Raw genomic sequence first — 19,662 nt, 5'->3', positions numbered from 1 at the left:
AATTTAGAAAAGAAAATACAAATATGCACAAAATTAAAATGTAATGAATGAAAGTATACAAATAAATAAAATAAATTAGAATGGAAGTGAAGAAAGATGAGACGTTAAAGAGATGAAGAAAAAAAAAGAAAGAAAGGAGAAAGAAAGAAGGAGAAAAGATAGAAGAAGAAAGAATGATAATAGAAAGATAAGTAGGATTGAAGAAAAAAAGATAGCAATTCTAGCGCTGATCTGGATAGGCTGTGCAGCGCATGCGACGCGGACGCGTGGGTCACGCGATCGCGTGACCTGATTTGTGCTATTGGCGCAAGTGCAGCCGTGAGTTCGCGCAACTCTCTGTTTTGAATGCATTTTGCCAAAATTTAGGGTGACGCGTTCGCGTGGGTGACGTGATCGCGTGAATGGCCATATTTTGAAAAATGATGCGAACGCGTGGGCACGCGTTCGCATGATAGGGCTTGTGCTTCCAGCACAAGTTCAGCCCAGCTCCATCATAACTCTCTGCCATACACCTCTTTACGTCGATTTTGTAGGGCCACGCGGTCGCGTGGGTGACGCGGACGCGTGGGAGGCTATTTTTCAAAATGACGCGGACGCGTCAGTGACGCGGTCGCGTGGGCATATTTGTGCCTAAGGCACGCCTCCAGCCACACTCTCGCGTGACTTTCTGTTCAATTTTCTTTTCTTTCGAATGCACCTATGACGCGGACGCGTCAGCGACGCTTATGCGTCGCGTGCATTTTTTTTTTTATGCAGTATGCAAATGCAAATGCAGGCTATATGTAGCTATATGCAGAGATTATGAGAAGAGTCATTAACAAAAAAATAAAAATAGAATAAAGTAACATAAAACTAAGACTGAAACTGAACGATCATACCATGGTGGGTTGTCTCCCACCTAGCACTTTTAGTTAAAGTCCTTAAGTTGGACATTTGATGAGCTCCTTGTCATGGTGGCTTGTGCGCTTGTGCGTCTTGAAACTTTCACCAATGCTTGGACTTCCAATAAGCTCTATCAATACCAAGTAAATTTCTCAAGCTTTGATGGAGTTCTTCACAAGTTTTGAGCTCCCAAATTTGATCCTCATATATTCCTGGATCCCAAATCTTGTTTCTGCACCCGTCTTCAAGTGGAACATGATGATTCCATCTGGGTGGTAAGCAATCCGAATTCTCACTAAGGCATCCAAACAGCTTCCTTGACCCATTCAGTTGAGCTTTACACCAACCCTTGCATTTAAACTTTGAGCTCCCAACCACAACGAACCTAAGATTGTGTTCCCAAACACTAACCATCTCCCTCTTACTCTTAAGGCTACAAAGAGCTCTAAGCTGACCATCTGTCTCAAGTAAACCATATTCAAGTGGGAAAGTAAAGGTCAAGGATAAGAATTTTACCCACTTGAATGTTGTATTGGATGGTAATGACTTTGGGGGAGGTCTCCAACAACCTTGGCAAGGTGATCTCCAACTCCATTCCCTTGGGCTCTTCCTTGACAACTTCCATCTCTTTGCAAGCTTCTTCAATATCAACCTCTTCCTCTTGGTAGCTTTCTTCCAATTTGATCTCTTCTTCATTGTTCACCAAGGGCATGGGAGGTTCTGCTTCTTCTTCTTTAATCTCCATGTCAAGTCCAATGGGGGAAGATTCAAATGTAGATAAGAATTCATCAATGATTGAATCTATCTCTTGATCATCCCCTTCAAAGTCTTCAACCATGATATGCCTTGGAGGTTGTACACCCTCCTCAACAAAAAATTTAAACTCCTTAGAAGGGGGCTCTATGACTGGGCTTTCCCATGGACGTTTCGCATCTCTTAAGTCTTCGACCACTTTTTCCTCTTCAATAATTCTAGCTTCCTCCAATTGTTCCAATACAAAGTCATGCTCCTTACTGTCCACCGGAGTTTCTAGTGTCGTTCTTCATTAGATTCTCCACATGAAGCCATGGGAGTTCCTTGAGTGCCCGAACGTCGGGAAGGTAATCGATTTATTGCTTGCTCTAGTTGATGAAGGGTTGCATGAAATTGATCTACTATTTCCTTGAGGCGAGCCTGTGATTCTTGGGTCGATGGATATGGAAATGGTGCATATGGAAGTGGTGGTCCTTGGGAGTAATTGGATTGAAATTGGGGTGGATAAGGGTTAGGGTCATATGGAGGTGAATGGTTGTGGTTGGCTTGTGAGTATGGTGGTTCAAAGCTGTGTTGAGGAGGTGGTTCATAGGCATATGATGGGGCTTGTTGGTAACTACAAGGGGGTCCACCATATCTATCATCTTGGTACGCACCTCAGAATGGCTCTTGACCATAGTAAATTGGTGGAGGTGATTTGTCACTAAGGGGTCCACCATAACTATTGTCTTGACATGCATTGTAAGATGGTCGTTGTCCATGGTACCTTGGAAGGTGTTGTTGCCGAAAGAGTTGATCAGATCCTCGTGGCTCCTTCCATCTGTAATTGTTTCAATCTTGATGCATGTTTCTGTTATAGCTTCCATTCCTTTCAACAACATTAGAACCAAAATTGAAACCAGAGGGGGTGAGAATTCATAGTAGCTAATAAAAATTAAAAACAAAAATAAAAACAAATAAACAAGCAAAATAAAATATTTACAGTAACCAATAATAAGGCACACGTTTGCAATTCTCCGGCAATGGCGCCATTTTGACGAACGGATTCTTGCTATCGGTAAAGAATTTTTATAAAAATAATCGCGTTGTAAGTATAGTTTCTAAACCAACAGAGAATCCTTTCGTACAAAAACTTTGGTTGTCACTAAAGCAAACCCAATAAAATTGATAACCGAAGTATTGAAACCTCGGGTCATATCTCAAGGAATTGCAGGGAAGTATGATTTATTATTGGTTATGAAATTGTATATTTTGTTTTGGGCTTTTTTTAAATAAGGAACAAGTAATTTAAATGACAAGAAAAATAAATTAATAATTATAAAATCTCTTGCAAGGTATAAGAACTGGGAATCCTATCCTAGTTATCCTTATCAGGTGTGATGAGAATTGGATTTTGCTCCCACTTAGTTAACCCTTACTAAATGAAGGTAAGTCAAGTGGATTAATTAATTTGATTCCTCAGTCCTAGTCAACTCCTATGGAAAGACTAGCCTTAGAGGGATCCAAATCAATCAGCAATCCAAATTTCCAATCAACTACTGAGTTTGATAACTCAAGCGTTACCAATTACTTAACTGAAGTCAAAAGGAGAAAATAAATCATAAATTAAATTGAAAGCATCAAAAATAGAATAAAACAATCATAAATCTGAAATACCTCAAATAATATTAAATAGAATATTCAATTCTAAGATAGGAAAGTTCATAAATCAAATTGAAAAGATAAATAACAATTAAAGTAATAGAATTAATAAAACTAGAAAGTAAATTAAAGGAACATTGAACTTTTGATTGAAGAAATAACCATAAAATAAGAGGAATCCTAATTTCTAAAACCTAAGAGAGAGGAGAGAGCCTCTCTCTTTCTAAAACCACATCTAAATCCTAAAATTGTCTATTATGAATGTTGTATCTGTCGTATCTATGAATGGATTGATTCCCCCACTTTATAGCCTCTAATCTGTATTTTTTGGGCCAAAAAATGGGTTAAAAACAGCCCAGAAATTCCCCCCAGTGATTTCTGGTACGTACAAGTCGCTATAAAGTCACGCGGAAGCGTCGTCCACGCGTTCGCGTGGATTGTGTTTTTGCCAGGTCACGCGTCCGCATGATCCACGCGTGCGCGTCACCTGGCTTCAAAGAAGCTATGACAAAATATATATCGTTGCGAAGCCCTAGATGTTAGCTTTCCAACGCAACTGGAACCGCGTCATTTGAACCTCTGTAGCTCAAGTTATGGTCGATTTAGTACCAAGAGGTCAGGCTGGACAGCTTTAGCAGTTCCTTCAGTTTCTTGTATTTCTTCCACTTTTGCTTGCTTTCTTTCCATCCTCTAAGCTATTCCTACCCTGTAATCTCTGAAAACACTTAACACACATATCAAGGCATCTAATGGTAATAAGAGAGGATTTAATATTAGCAAATAATAGGCCAAAGAAGCATATTTTCAATCATAGCACAAGATTAGGAAGGAAAATGTAAAACCATGTAATTAGTATGAATGAGTGTTCAAAGACTTGATAAAAACCACTCAATCGAGCACAAGATAAACCATAAAATAGTGGTTTATCAGAAAACCAAGAAGCCTTTCATTTCAATGTCCCGAGTTTGGTCAAAACAATCATTTAAAACAAGACCATAGTAGAAGGTCGGACCTCAAGTTCTCGGAAGAGAAGCTGGAATATCCTTAAGAAAGTCCAAGAATTCAGGTAAAGTTGAGAAGGAGCAACGTTACAAGCCCAAAGAATTTTTTATTCAAAATCGGTAAAAGGGAGTGAAACACCTAACTTTGAGAAAAAGCAATCGTAGGCGTAAAAGAAAGGGCATTCCGAGCTATCTAGAGGAGGAAAACATATTCTTTCTTTGGGATCGGGCACTACTAGCTCGTAATTTCTCTCATCCTCTCTGTTCTCACAAATTTTATGGTGTTTACGGAACTCTTCACAATATTACTTATCAACTACGGGGACACAAGAAAGAACAGAGTTATCTGTAAGACTCTGAATTTTGAAAAGTTATTAATAAATTATTTATAATCCATTATATTTATTTAAGATCATATTTTTGGATATTTTTATACATAAGTTGAGTAAATTCTTATTTATTATTTAGAGTTCTTATCATTGAAAAATAATGAGTATTTTATATGCCTTAATTTTAACATATAGATTTTTAACCTTATTTTATAAATAAAAGAGAATTAATTTACTTATCTCCAACTTTTATTAAATTGGTATTTAACTGAAAATAATTTACAGATTAGTAATTAAAAGGTATTTTTTTTAAGATAGATGCTTTATATTTAATTTGGTTTTTAATTGTTATTTTATCTTTTCATTTATTTTATAAAATTATGTTATTACCCTTATTTTTAGTAAAATTCCCTAATCTACCCCAAACCCCAACTAAATGACACTCCCCTCACCCCTCCTCACAGACGGCACTCACCCAACAAGCACACACACACTGAAACAATGAAAGAAGAAAAAGACAGAAGAAAGGGAAAGGGGGAAGAGGGAGGTCCGAGAGGGAGAGAGTGCCGGGGATGAGTGAGCTGCTGCGGAGGAGAAGGAGGGGAAGAGAGGTGGAGCTATCCACGTCACCACCCAGCGTTGCACCACCGCCACGCTGCTCCAGACCGCTGCCTCGCCATAGCCACGCCTCGCAATTGTCATCGCCAAAGAGCAGAGAAGTGCGCAGGGGTGAGCCGTCACTGACCTTGCATCCATCACCGCTGACCACGAACCAGTGAGGGAGGAAGACGTCGCCACCATTCATGCATGCCTCTTGAAGAACTGAAGATTGATGGTTTAGAATTCAGAATAAATCCTCGTTGCAAGTATAGTTTCTAAACCAAGCAATCAACCTTTCTTACAAACGTTTTGGTTGTCACAAGTAACAAACCCCTTAAAAATTGATAACCGAAGTATTTAAACCTCGGGTCGTCTTCTCAAGGAACTGCAGGGAAGTATGTTCTTATTATTGATTATGGAGATTACAAATCGGGATTTTGAAGATGAGGAACAAGTAATTTAAATTGCAATTAAAATAAGTAAAAGACTGTAAAATAAATAAATAACTGTAAAATAAACTTTTGGCAAGGTATGAGAAAATGGAAGTCCTATCCTAGTTATCCTTATCAATGATGATGAAGATTGAATCTCAATTTCACTTAGTTGGTCTTTACTTAAAGTAAAGAAAGGTCAAGTGACTAATTGTGTTGGTCTTCAAATCCTAGTTAATCCCTAAGGAAAGATTGGGATTATTGAAGTTCAATTCAATTAGCAAAGATAGCAATTATCGATCATGTTGAGTTTGATAACTCCTGAGTTACTGATTTCTTAACCAAGACCAAAGGGGAAAAGTAAATCTACTGGAATAAAAATGTCTTCAGATTGGAAGCAATAGTAACATAAATAAAAGAGAGCAATAATAAACTGAAATACCTCAAATAACATTAATTCAAAGAGTAATCTGTAACATAGAAGAATTCATAAATTAAATTGAAAAAATAAATAAAAAGTAATGTTGAACCTGATAAAAAGATAATCCTGAAAGCAAAAGAAATCCTAATTCTAAATCCTAAAAGAGAGAGGAGAAAACCTCTCCCTCAAAACTACATCTAAATCATGAAAAGTAACTAATTGGAGGCTCCCTTTTGAATGGATGCATTTTCCCACTTCATAACCTCTGACCTGTGCCTTCTGGACTTGGATTTGGGCCAAAAAGGGCTTCAGAAATCATTGGGAGTATTTTCTGTAATTTCTGGTGTGTGGCCTCTGTCACGCGGCCGCGTGGGTCACGTGGTCGCGTCATTTGGAGTTTTTCTTGTCACGCGGTCGCTTCAATCATGCGTCCGCGTCATATGTGTTTCGCTCAAGGCACGTGATCGCGTCAATGACGCAGTCCCGTCACTGCCAGTTTCTTCAAAAACTCCGTTTTATGCTTTCCTTCCAATTTTGTATGTTTCCTTTCCATCCTTTAAGTCATTCCTGCCCTTTGAAGATCTGAAACTACTCAACACACGAATCACGGCATCGAATGGAAGTAAAGGGTAATTAAAATAATTATTTTTAAAGCATAGAAAACATGTTTTTCACATACATCACATAATAAGAAAGGAAAAGTAAAATCATGCAATTTATATGAATAAGTGAGTGAAGGATTGAATAAATCACTTAAATTAGGCACAAAATATATCATAAAATATGGGTTTATCAACCTCCCCACACTTAAACAATAGCATGTCCTCATGCTAAATCCAAGATAAAGAGTAAGGTAAAGTTGAAGTGGTGGAATCTCATGCAATGCAATCTATTCTAAATGCAACTACATGCAAAATGTTTCTACCTACTTGGTTAAAAGTAAATAAGTTCTCCAAGAATAAATATGAACTGGATTTCACTAATTCAAATCATGAAAATGAGGTACAAATAGACTTGCAAGAAGAAAATAGCTCATGAAAGTAGGGAACAAGGAATTGAGCATCGAACCCTCACTGGTAGTGTATACACTTTAATCACTCAAGTGTTTAAGGTTCAATTCTCTCAATTCTCTACTAACCTTGCTTTCTAAGTCTTGCTCTTCATCTAACAATCAACATAAATTTAATGCACAGATACACATATCAAGAGGTCTTTTAAGGGTTGTAATGGGGTTAGGGTCAAGGTAGGATTGTATTTGGCCAAGTGGACTAAAATCTGAATCCTTAATTAACTTAAACTTTCCACCTAACTTTAGACAATCCATGTAATCATAATACCACATCTAACTATCCATTAACCATGTTTTCCACATATTCATGCATTCTAATTTCAAGTACAGTACATATGCATTGCTTTCACCATTTACTTTGGGGCATTTTGTCCCCTTTTTGCTTAATTGCTCTTTTTTTTTTTCACTTCTCTTTTTTTTTTCTTTTTATATATATACATTTTTTTCTTTTCTTTTATTTTTCTCAATGCATATGATTAAATTATTGGATGCATGAATCATGTCCTAAATATTTTTTTCACATTTTCAGAAAATTCTAACATACTCAATTCTCAAACCAAATGTTTCCAAATTCAACTTTCCCAATACTTAATTCATGAGCACTCTCACTAGTCTAAGCTAACCAAGGATTCAAATTAAGTATATTATTGTTTTTTGCTTAGAGTTAATGATGTGCTAAAGTAAAGAACAAAGGGGTATAATAGGCTCAACATTGGTTTGCAAAGAATAATGAAAGGGTAAGGCCATATGGGTATGTAAGCTAAGTGAAATAAAGGCCTCAATAATGTAAGTGTATGCATACATCAAACTATAGAAATATAGAATTAAGCAAGACAAAAATCACAATTTTAGAGAAAAAAACACACACCAAAAATAAAGTATTAGTTGGTAAAATGCAACCAATTTTAAATAGGCTCAAAAATCTCACAGGTTTTGTGTGTTCGAGCTCTAAACCATGTTCCAAAATAATACTTCTTCAAACAAGTGTAACAAAAAATTTTATTCAAATTAGTGAAATGCTCTAAAAGTTTTTTTTTGAAAAAGAAAATATTTCTTCAACCAAGTGGTAAAAAATGCACAAAATCAAACAAATATGCAATCAAACATGTAAATACAACAACTAACAAGGAAAATAAACCATTGGTGTTGAGAAGAAAATACTAACCCATGGAGATCGGTATCGACCTCCCCACACTTAAATATTGCACCGTCCTCGGTTCATGCTAAGATGTGCAGGTGGACGGGTTGTTCCAACTTATGCTTTTCTTCAAGGATTGTGCAGATGGACTTGTTTGTCTCCCTTTTTAGAAGTTTCTCCCTTTTTCCGTCTTCGGTGGCCAGCCTGAAAGAAGAGAAAAAGAATAACAGTAACCCAAAAATAAAGATAAGAAAATAAATGAAGTATGGGTGGGTTAATGCCAACTGATAAGGGTCTCATTTACATGGAAGCTTCAACATGTACGTGAGAAAACAATAGAAGCACATGGCATACCAGTGGTGCAAAATTTGCAACAAAGGAGAGGAGTGTGGGTAATGAAAATATCAATATAAGTTCATGTCAATGCAAATGAAGTGCAAGTATCATAAAAGATTGGCATTGGCAGATAATTAATATCATCCCATAGTGTAAAACAAGTTACTAAGCACCAAAGTAAATTCAAGGAAAGATGCAACAGCTGAATAAGAAAATTTTTTAACACCAATGGAAAAAAAATAATAAATTTAGAAAAGAAAATAAAAATATACACAAAATTAAAATGCAATGAATGAAAGTATGCAAATAAATAAAATAAAATAAAATAAAAGATAAGAAGAATGAGAAGGGAAGAACGGAAGAAGAAGTAAGTAAGAAAGGAGGTAGGAAAAATTAGGATTGGGGAAGAAAAGATAAGATATTTGGCAAATTAGGATAAGCTGTGCGGCGCAAGCGACGCGGATGCGTGGGGGACGTGTTCGCGCGGTTTGCGTTTAGATGGGTCGACGCGGTCACGTCGATCACGCGGACGCGTGACTCGTTTTATTCTACTGGCGCGAGGGCAGCCTCGCGATCGCACAACTTTCTGTTCAAAAACACATTAGTGCCAAATTTTGGGTGACGCGGTCGCGTGGTCTACGTGATGGCGTGAGTGGTCATGATAGGGATGTGACGCGGACGCGTGAGCCATGCATCCGCGTGGTAAGGCTTGTGCGTTCAGCACCAATCCAGCACCACTCCAGCACAACTTTCGGTCGTGCACCCTTTCTTACGTCGATTTTCAGGTCACGCGACCGCGTGGGTGACGCGGACGCGTGGGAGCTATTTTTCCAAATGATGCGGCCGCGTTGGCGACGCGGTCGCGTGGGCATATTTGTGCCTAAGGCACGCCTCCAGCCACGCTCTCGCGTGACTCTTTGTTCAATTCTTTTCTTTCAAAACGCACTGGTGACGCAGACACGTCAGCGACGCTGCCGCGTCGCGTGCGTGTTTTTTTTTTAATAATGCAGTATGCAGAATGCAATGCTAATATGAATGTTATGTAAAACTCCAGGTTCAATACAATAAAATAAAATAAAACTCGAAAACAAATAAAACTAAATAAAAATAAAAAAGGAACGATCATACCATGGTGGGTTGTCTCCCACCTAGCACTTTTAGTTAAAGTCCTTATGTTGGACATTGGATGAGCTTCCTGTTATAGCGGCTTGCGCTTAAATTCATCCAGAAATCGCCACCAATGCTTGGAATGCCAATAGCCTCTGGGTCCCAAACTAGGCATGTAAAGCTTCTGAGCAGCTTCAAACAGATTTTCAGGCTCCCGGGGTGACGAATGTCAGAATAGATTCCAGGATCCCAAACTTTGCTTTTAAATCCGCCTTCGTCTTAATCTATATATTTCCATCCGGGCGGTTTAGAAAGTAGAATTTCACCATGGTGACCAAACGTTTTCCTAGATCCATTCGATTGATCATGATGCCAATCCGTGCACTTCGAGTTGAAGCGTGGAACCTTATTGAACCTTGTGCACCAGCTCTAAGTACGAGCCAATTCCCTCTTACTCTTAAAGCCGCAGAGAGCTCTAAGCTGGCCATCTGTTTCAAGCAAACCATATTCAAGTGGGAAAATAAAGCTAAAGGTTAAGGATTGTACCCACTTGAAGCTTGTATTGGGTGGTAATGGCCTTGGGATAGGTGTTTTCAGTGGTTCTGTAAGTTCTACTCCCTTGTGCTCTTCGGTGAATTTCTTCACTGTCTTGCAGACTTCTTCAATTGCATCCATGTCCTGATCAAAGCCTTCTATGTCTTCCTCGTCACTTAAGTCATAAACGGAAGGTTAAGAGAAATCTACCTCCACATCATCTTCGTATTCACTTGGGGAAGATTCTTCGATCTCAGAGAATTCACTTGCTGATGCAAGTTCATTACTGGGAAAACTTGACTTGAGATTATCATCATCAAGGAAACTTGCTTCTTGAATTATTCCGTCTAGTTCTTCATAAAAGACTTGCTTTGGGAGTTGTGCACTATCCTCCTTAGCATCAATTGTAACGTCCTTGACAGAATTTTCCACAATTCTGAATTCCCATGGAAGTTCAGCGTCTCCTAAGTCTTCAACCAACTCTTCTTCGTTTACAATGACAGCTTCCTCTACTTGTTCTAGTACGAAGTCATGCCCTGTTCTGTCCACTGGAGTTTCTAGTATCTCCTTCATGATGCGCTCTTCTTTAGATTGTCCACATGGGGCTGTGGGAGATCCTTGAATGTTCGAACGTCTAAAAGATAATTGACTTACATCTTGCTCCAGTTGATGAAGGGTTGTTTGAAGTTGATCTACTGTTTTCTTGAGGCGAACCTCTGATCCTTGGGGTGATAGATTTGGACGTGGTATATAGGGAAGTGGTGGTGTTTGGGAGTAATTAGATTGGAATTGGGGTAAATGAGGATCATATGGTGGTGAATGGTGAAAAGGAGCTTGTGAGTGTGGTGGTTCGAAGTTATGTTGAGAGGATGGCCTATAAGCACAGGGTGGGGCTTGTTGGTAACTACAAGGTTGTCCACCATGTCTATTGGCTTGGTATGCATTATAGAATGGTCTTTGTCTATGATATCTTGGAGGGCGTTGTTGCCTAAAGGGTTGATCAAATTCCAGTGGACAAGTATAGTTGCAAGTATAGTTTAGAATTCAGAATAAATCCTTGTTGCAAGTATAGTTTCTAAACCAAGCAATCAACCTTTCTTACAAACGTTTTGGTTGTCACAAGTAACAAACCCCTTAAAAATTGATAACCAAAGTATTTAAACCTCGGGTCGTCTTCTCAATGAACTACAGGGAAGTATGTTCTTATTATTGATTATGGAGATTGCAAATCGGGGTTTTGAAGATGAGGAACAAGTAATTTAAATTTCAATTAAAATAAGTAAAAGACTGTAAAATAAATAAATAACTGTAAAATAAACTTTTGACAAGGTATGAGAAATTGGAAGTCCTATCCTAGTTATCCTTATCAATGATGATGAAGATTGAATCTCAATTTTACTTAGTTAGCCTTTACTTAAAGTAAAGAAAGGTCAAGTGACTAATTGTGTTGGTCTTCAAATCCTAGTTAATCCCTAAGGAAAGATTGGGATTATTGAAGTTCAATTCAATTAGCAAAGATAGCAATTATCGATCATGTTGAGTTTGTTAACTCCTGAGTTACTGATTTCTTAACCAAGACCAAAGGGGAAAAGTAAATCTACTGGAATAAAAATGTCTTCAGATTGGAAGCAACAGTAACATAAATAAAAGAGAGCAATAATAAACTGAAATACCTCAAATAACATTAATTCAAAGAGTAATCTGTAACATAGAAGAATTCATAAATTAAATTGAGAAAATAAATAAAAAGGAATGTTGAACCTGATAAAAAGATAATCCTGAAAGCAAAAGAAATCCTAATTCTAAATCCTAAAAGAGAAAGGAGAGAACCTCTCCCTCAAAACTACATCTAAATCATGAAAATTAACTAATTGGAGGCTCCCTTTTGAATGGATACATTCTCCCACTTCATAACCTCTGATCTGTGCCTTCTGGACTTGGATTTGGGCCAAAAAGGGCTTCAGAAATCGCTGGGAGCATTTTCTGTAATTTCTGGTGCATGGCCGCGTGGGTCACGCGGTCGCGTCATTTGGAGTTTTCCTTGTCACGTGGTCGCTTCAATCATGCGTCCGCGTCATATGCGTTTCGCTCAAGGTGCGCGATCGCGTCAATGACGCGGTCGCGTCACTGCCAGTTTCTTCAAAAACTCCGTTTTATGCTTTCCTTCCAATTTTGTATGTTTTCTTTCCATCCTTTAAGTCATTCCTGCCCTTTGAAGATCTGAAACTACTCAACACACGAATCACGTCATCGAATGGAAGTAAAGGGTAATTAAAATAATTATTTTTAAAGCATAGAAAACATGTTTTTCACATACATCACATAATAAGGAAGGAAAAGTAAAACCATGCAATTTATATGAATAAGTGAGTGAAGGATTGAATAAATCACTTAAATTAGGCACAAAATATATCATAAAATATGGGTTTATCACCTCTACCACCGTGGAGTGCGTCACCGGGAAAGGGAGCCGACGTGAGGAGAGCCGCGCGTGAAGGAGAGAGAGAGAGAGAAAGAGAGATCCGAGACTGAGCTGGTTTCTCTCACCGCCGATCTGCCCAGCCGCCGTTGTACGCTCCGTCGCCACCGCTGGTGATGGGTGGCCGAGTCTTCGCCACCGAGAAATGCCGCTGCCATCACCAACGACTACCACTGGTAAGGTTTTATGTAACGGGTTTCGTTTCTTTTGAGTTCTGGAAACGTTACAATCACTGCATGTTGGTTTCGGTTGCCATCATCGAAATCTGGTCGACGTTGCCACGTGAGGTGGCAGCCGTGGCCACTGCCAAACCGGTTCAGAGACTGCCGCTGCTTTGTTTTTGTATTACAGTAAGTATTTCTGTTCTGGAGACCCAGCGTTAGTGTTCTGTTACGTGTATTAAAGTCTTTGCGATATTAATATTTTTTAGGAATTAGAAATCAAGTTTGCATGTTACGATTAAGGTTGTTCTGCTATTGAGAAAGCAAGCGGAGCTGAGGTTTCGGTTGCCTTTGATTTCGAGCTGAGCAAAAAGAGCTTAGCTGACACATTTGGGTTATGGTTTCGCTTATCGAGGTAGGGGCCATTTTCAGAAAACTATACTTTATAATTTGGAATGGTTATATATGGATACTGATGTGAGAAATATATCTTTAATGATGGTATAAGTCTTATGTATTGTTTGGTTTTCTTAGTTTGATATGAATATTTGTTTGACTGGATTATTATTTGGTTTTGTTAAACAGACAGTTCTTGAAGTTGTTTCCTTAAAGTTTTGAAATTGAGTTAAATCTGTTGAAAATGAAGTTGTTTCTTGAAATATGAGAATGATATGAATTTTCGGAATTAGTCTGATTTTAAACTGATTTGGTTTTGAAACAATGGAAGGGGTTGTGGAATGGTTTGGTTGGGACCCGAAAAGGGTGGCAAAGTCCAAGTTTTAGGGGAGATGCTGCCGAATTTTTGTGAAATTTAAGATTCTTTTTTAAAATGTGATTTAGAAAAGGAATAAATTTGAGAGGTTCTATTATTTGGTTCTTAATTTATTAAGAAATGGTTGTTTCGAGTTTAATTTGTTTAAGGAAAGTTTATGTTTTAAGATTGATTTAAATATGAAAGAACCTATATTTTGAAGTTTGATTAAAGAAGTACTTTTGGAAGAGTTTTAGTGGATTTTAAAAGAAATTGAACTTTGATTAATTAAATTTGTTTTGCTTTTGTAGTATTCTTTAAATTTTGACTGAGCAAGACTAAACAATTCCGAGCCTTGGAAAGGTTTTCGATTTAAGAATGAAATGAAATTGGTTTTTGGGCTTAAATAACTTTGGTTTTGAAAGTGGTTCGGAACTTTTGGCTAACATGCCTTGGTGTTGATTTTTAAATCTTTGTTTTAATTGATTTCAATTTAAGTAACTATAATTCCGAGGATTTATAAAGAATTTAAGAAATGAGGCAAGTTATTTTCCTTAGAGTCTTGAGTCTTTGCCAAGGTTGTTAATTAATAACTCTGATTTGAAATAGTCAAATGAATGATTTAAAAGTGAAGGAGTGAGTCTTTTCAAAGAAAATTCCCTTTTGATATGATATGTTTGAAAGTCTTTTGGAAGTTTTGGAAAATGTCACATAAGGTGGCTAAGTTTTGAAAGATAATTGATTTTGAGAAAAAAAAGTGGATTATGAACTTGGAATAATTTGAGATATGAGGAATTTTGAATTTTGAGATAAAGATGAGTTTGATTTTGATTTTTAAAGAAAATTGATTTGAGGAAAAAGTGATATATGGTAGGAATGATGTTTTAACTTGATATGAAGTGTTAATGAAGTGCAGAAATGATGATGAATGAATATGTGGCTTTTGAACTTCTTTTATCTAAGATACGAGTTTCCTTGGGTAAAGTACCGTGGCTTGCCACCACGTGTTCTAGGTTGAGACTCGATACTCTGTTGACCCTATGTCGTAAGGGTGACCGGGCACTTATAAATTTTCGGGAAGGTTAACCCCAATTGAGTAAAGTTTTAAATATATGTATATGAATTATGAATGAGAAGAGAAAAAGCTATGGATAGACTCATGGGGATGCGCGACGGGGGACAGTCCAGGGTTTAGCAGCCGAACTTGTCGGGTTAGCTTGATAACCGACAAATGAGACTCATTAGCCATAGGGCAGGCGTTCATCATATGTATCTATGTGACATTGTTTGGGTGTGCATATTGTAATTAGTTTGCTTATGTGAATAATTATGTTTAATTGTTAATTGCTCAACTTGATGTAACTGCTTGATTGTGTTTGAACCTTCTTACTTGTGTTTGTGACTGAAATTAGTTGAATTTGTGATGAATTGGCTGTGGATTGATTTGTTTGGGCCTAGGGACGTGGTTGATTATGAGATGGGTCGAAGGTCGTGTTTAATTTGAGTTTTTGATTTAGAAAAGTATGAAAAACCAAACTGGTTCAGCATAGACTTAATGAACCTATGCTTGGAACAGCATGGTCATTCATGCTGTCTAGGAAAAACTTTTAAAAAGGCTTTTGGATTTTTGAGAAATTAACAGCTTTCTCTTTCAAAAAGGATTTCATATTTCGAATATTAAATCTGTGGTTTTGAAAATATGTATAAGGCGGTTATTAATCACTATACTTGAAGAATAGTTTTATTTCACGTATCCTATTATAGTAATTCTCTACCCATAGTGAGAATCGGCGAGGACGATGTTCTCACTCCCCTACAAGTCTTTTCTTTTCAGGTTATAGACGACGAAGTTCGGAAGAGTCTATTTTATTTCTTTTCTGTTCAAACGATGTTTTAAGTTGTATTAGTTACTTTTTCCCTCGCCTTTATCTATACAAGTTTTTATAAGAGGAATAGGAATTTGATTATGCAATGCTTTTAAATTAATAATATGTATATATATTTATTCTTTATGAGTATTGTAATTTGTATTTTAAGTATGGATGTATGTTTTGAAAATTTTGGTTTAAGTTTTAAACAGGCTCATATTTTAGTATTAAATATTTTAAGAGTCATCGTAATACTCGAGCTATCAAAGTGGCGCAGCCAGAAGCATGACATTTTGATAGTTAGGGTGTTATATTATCTACCCAATTTAGGAGACATGGAAGAACTTTAGTCGATATACTGAGAACAACAGAGCACGACATAAAAGCCATATCTACAAATGCAAAATAAAGAGATCGTCACTGAAAGAACTCGGACGACGTTCAAAATAGATCGGGCAAAAACAAATAAAATACATCAAGGCAGTTTCAAATCCCTTCTACATACAAAAAGCATCAAAAATGGTGTCTCTCTTATGCTATCAGTAACAACATCATTACATAGTAGCGATACCATTGGGAGCAATACGAAAACAAATAGCAAAATGGTTACAAATATAGTTCTACAAAAACTCAGAAAATCCTCCAGATAACCAACAGTGATTCAATCAACAAAAGTGGTCTCAACAGAAGTTTTCAAACTAAACGACGGTAGTCAACGAATCTCCTAAAGAAAAGTTCCAAAAAAGCAATTAAGACCGCCACCAAAATTGAAGAATCAACAAAACTAAGAAGTCTATTGCTAGCATTATTGTTTGAAAGTCATTCAACACAGTTGCAAGACAAATAAAGCTACTGATAATTAGAAGCATCAACCTTGAAAATTCAAAGAATGAAGGGCACGTCAAATGGCAAAATTATGAACATCCCTCTCCACAACAACAAGCTAACATCTTTAAAAGATCCAAGACGAAGAAATCTTGGAAGTAAGAGCGATTGAAAAGCAAGAAGGGAAAAGAGGGAATTCTCACAGTAATAAAGAAAAATAGAAGGTTTTCTGTGAAGAAAAAGAGGTGAAAGACTTTTAGAAATGTGGAAAAGATGAAGAGGGAAAGCCAAAGTGCTTTTATAAGAAAAAAAAGGGCAAAAAGGCCTTTTCAAACCCCCCTCTTAAAGACGTGTGCGAATCCCAAGAAAACTACGGCGCAACGTTCGTCCCCTCATTTAAGGAGGCAACGTTCAAATTTTCAAAAACACGTCAAGTGCCCGACCTCCTGAGGGTAACGTACCCGACGTAGAAACTAAAATCACTAAATGTTCGAGCCCAACCTAATATAAAGCTTGGACTCAAGTAGGGGCATTGTTCATACCCTGGCCCAACAAATAAAGTCAAACCCAATAAAGAGAAAAGGTTCGACCCACAAAGGGGAACTCCAACCCATACCCGACCTCTTTAAAAAGGTCAAACACCGTGAAAGGAGCCCCGCTCTGCTTGTCCAAGCAAGTAACTGCCTCCGCGAATCTCTCTACTATCTCTATCTTCCCTAAAAGATAGGTCTCAACAACTCCCAAGATTAAGGGAACGATCATCCACCCATAAAGGTGGAACTACTCCAACAAAGGTGATTAACATTCTACTATAAATATGCTGACACCCCTTAGGTATAAAGTATGTTCTAATCTACTAAAAAACCTACCTAAAATCCTTGCTAACTTTAGTATCGGAGTCTCTTGCAGGTACCACCCCCCGCCTCCTCACGAAGAACTCGAATGGTAGCACCTCGACACAAGAATAAGTTGGATGCTGCCCCACAAGAAATTTGGACCTCACGTTCAGGCCCAAATCAGCGTTTCAAATAACCCTCAGAACATAACTATTATTTGTATTTTTCTATAAATATTATTTAAATCAGTATTTATGATGTAGTAACTTAAGATATAAATAAATATGATTAATTTTATACAACTAAGGGTAGCACAATAAAAAAAATGAAGAGTTTCCATGGCAAATTGCTATATATTGAAGGGAGTGAAGAATTCATTTTTCTGTAGAATTATTTTTTTTACTTATTCTTTTCACTAGTTAAGTATATGTAGAGAAGTAGTGAGAAATGTGAGAGTTGATCCCACATGTTTAATATAAAAATGTGAAATTTAAACTAATTGAGTTACATTTAATTTTTGTATTAATACTACTAATTCTTTTATAAAAACTTTGGAAAAGCCATGGTCCTCCACTGTTTGCACTAAGCTCCGCCCTTGCAGCATCCGCTGGATCCATATACTTGATCAGTTTGATCAGAACATGATAAAAAATCTTGGTACAAAATCTATATATGCTACTTTTGTTTTCTTCCTTCAGTTATTACCTGTATAATTATTCATTGTTTTATTAATTTGATCAGATTATTTTTGTATATGATTTTTGCCAGGAAATAACTATCAGTAAGACAATAATCCAGTTTTAATTAGTGATTTTGTGGATTTTAAACATGTGTGCAAAATAGAAAAGATTTGTTCAACTAGTGGAGGATGCGTGTTTAAAGTTTAAACCACCCCACTCTTATTAAAAATCCTCATAAGAGAAATAGGAGTTAAAAGTTTATTGAATGCTCATCACATTTTTACGAAGAGTTTTGTATTTTCTTAACACTAAAAGTGTGAATGATATGAATGAAAGTAAGAAGCTTCAGAATCTATCGTAGGAACACAAAACTTTTGAAGTTGATGATTTGATTTGGTTGGACCTTAATGTTCAATCTACATTATTGGAACCATATAAAGAGCAAGAGTGAAAAGATTGTTACTGATATGGTTTGATTTGGACAGGATTCATTATTTTGGTTCAATCTTATTTATTTAAACAAATAAGAAAAGAAGCAAGTACAATTGCAGCTTTTTTTCGTGCTATAGGACTTTGTAGTCCAAGTTATTAGATAATCAAACACCCTTATTTTGGATCCAATCTAATACTACAACAGTTAAGTTACTTTCAATTAGATGGTTCCTTTTTCTTGGTTTTACTATGAAATTTTATTATGTCTCTAAATATGTTTCCAGGGCAGTTTGGATCCATTTAAAAAAAAAGTTTGATTTTTTAACTCAATTTGATTTTATGTAAATTGTTGAGGTTTTAATTAGAGCAACCCATTCTATTTAATAATTTTTTAATATTATAATAATAAAAAATTGAAGTAACTCTTAATCAACATGTTATATATATTAATTGTGTCAGTATTATACGACATTTTACTGTCTCATAAATCTCTTTATATATATATAAAGTTTTTGGATGTTTATTTTTGTTACATTTCACTTGTTTATTTTCTGTTATGACCTCTGAGCGACAATCAATAATAGCAGGTAGCAAAGATGATTCTGAGCAACAGACGGTGGTGGGTGGCGTGGCGCAGCGGGCACGATATTGAACCACCGTGTGTAGATTTAGGTTTTCTTTTCCTTCTTGTTAGGATTTTTGCAATCCATATACTAATTTATTACAGTTGGCTCTTGTACTCTAGTTAGTTACCTATCAAAGTTGATTTAATTATTATGAGATAACAAAAATTAAATAATACAATAATGACATACTTATTTTGTTATTCAAAATAATGACATGCCTAAATTAGTTGGATAAATTAATTTGCTCCCCTAATTTTTTAAAATGATCAAGTGAGAGCAATGAGACACGTCACTGTCGATAATGGAACACATGAGTAATTCATCTCAGTTTGCATTATCCATAGACAGAGAACATAACATGTCTACAGTTTGTTATTATGAAAGATCTAATTGATATCTTTTTTTTTTCAGAAATTAATTAGTCTGAGGCCAAAACTTTTAAAGACTTAATTGTCATTTTACTCATTTTAAAAAAAAAAATCACTTCTATTGACCTATGCATAATTTTCAACCAATATCTTCATTTACTTAATGTGGATATTTTTATTCAACTATGTTGCGTGTATAATAAAAACTAACCGCTAAAATATAAATTAAAATTTAAAATACACATTGAAAATGAATTAAATAATATATGTATCTTTGTATAAATATATAATAATTGATTTAGTGGCTAATATTTTCTTTTTGACTGAAAATAAAACAAAGAAAACTAAGAGGAAGAGTTATTTACTATATAAATAAAATAAATAAATATTTGTC

This window comes from Arachis ipaensis, chromosome B06 (assembly GCF_000816755.2).
Source record: "Arachis ipaensis cultivar K30076 chromosome B06, Araip1.1, whole genome shotgun sequence".
Taxonomy (NCBI): Eukaryota; Viridiplantae; Streptophyta; class Magnoliopsida; order Fabales; family Fabaceae; genus Arachis; species Arachis ipaensis.
The sequence above is the reverse complement of the archived record's forward strand: the minus strand, read 5'-3'. Positions refer to the sequence as shown.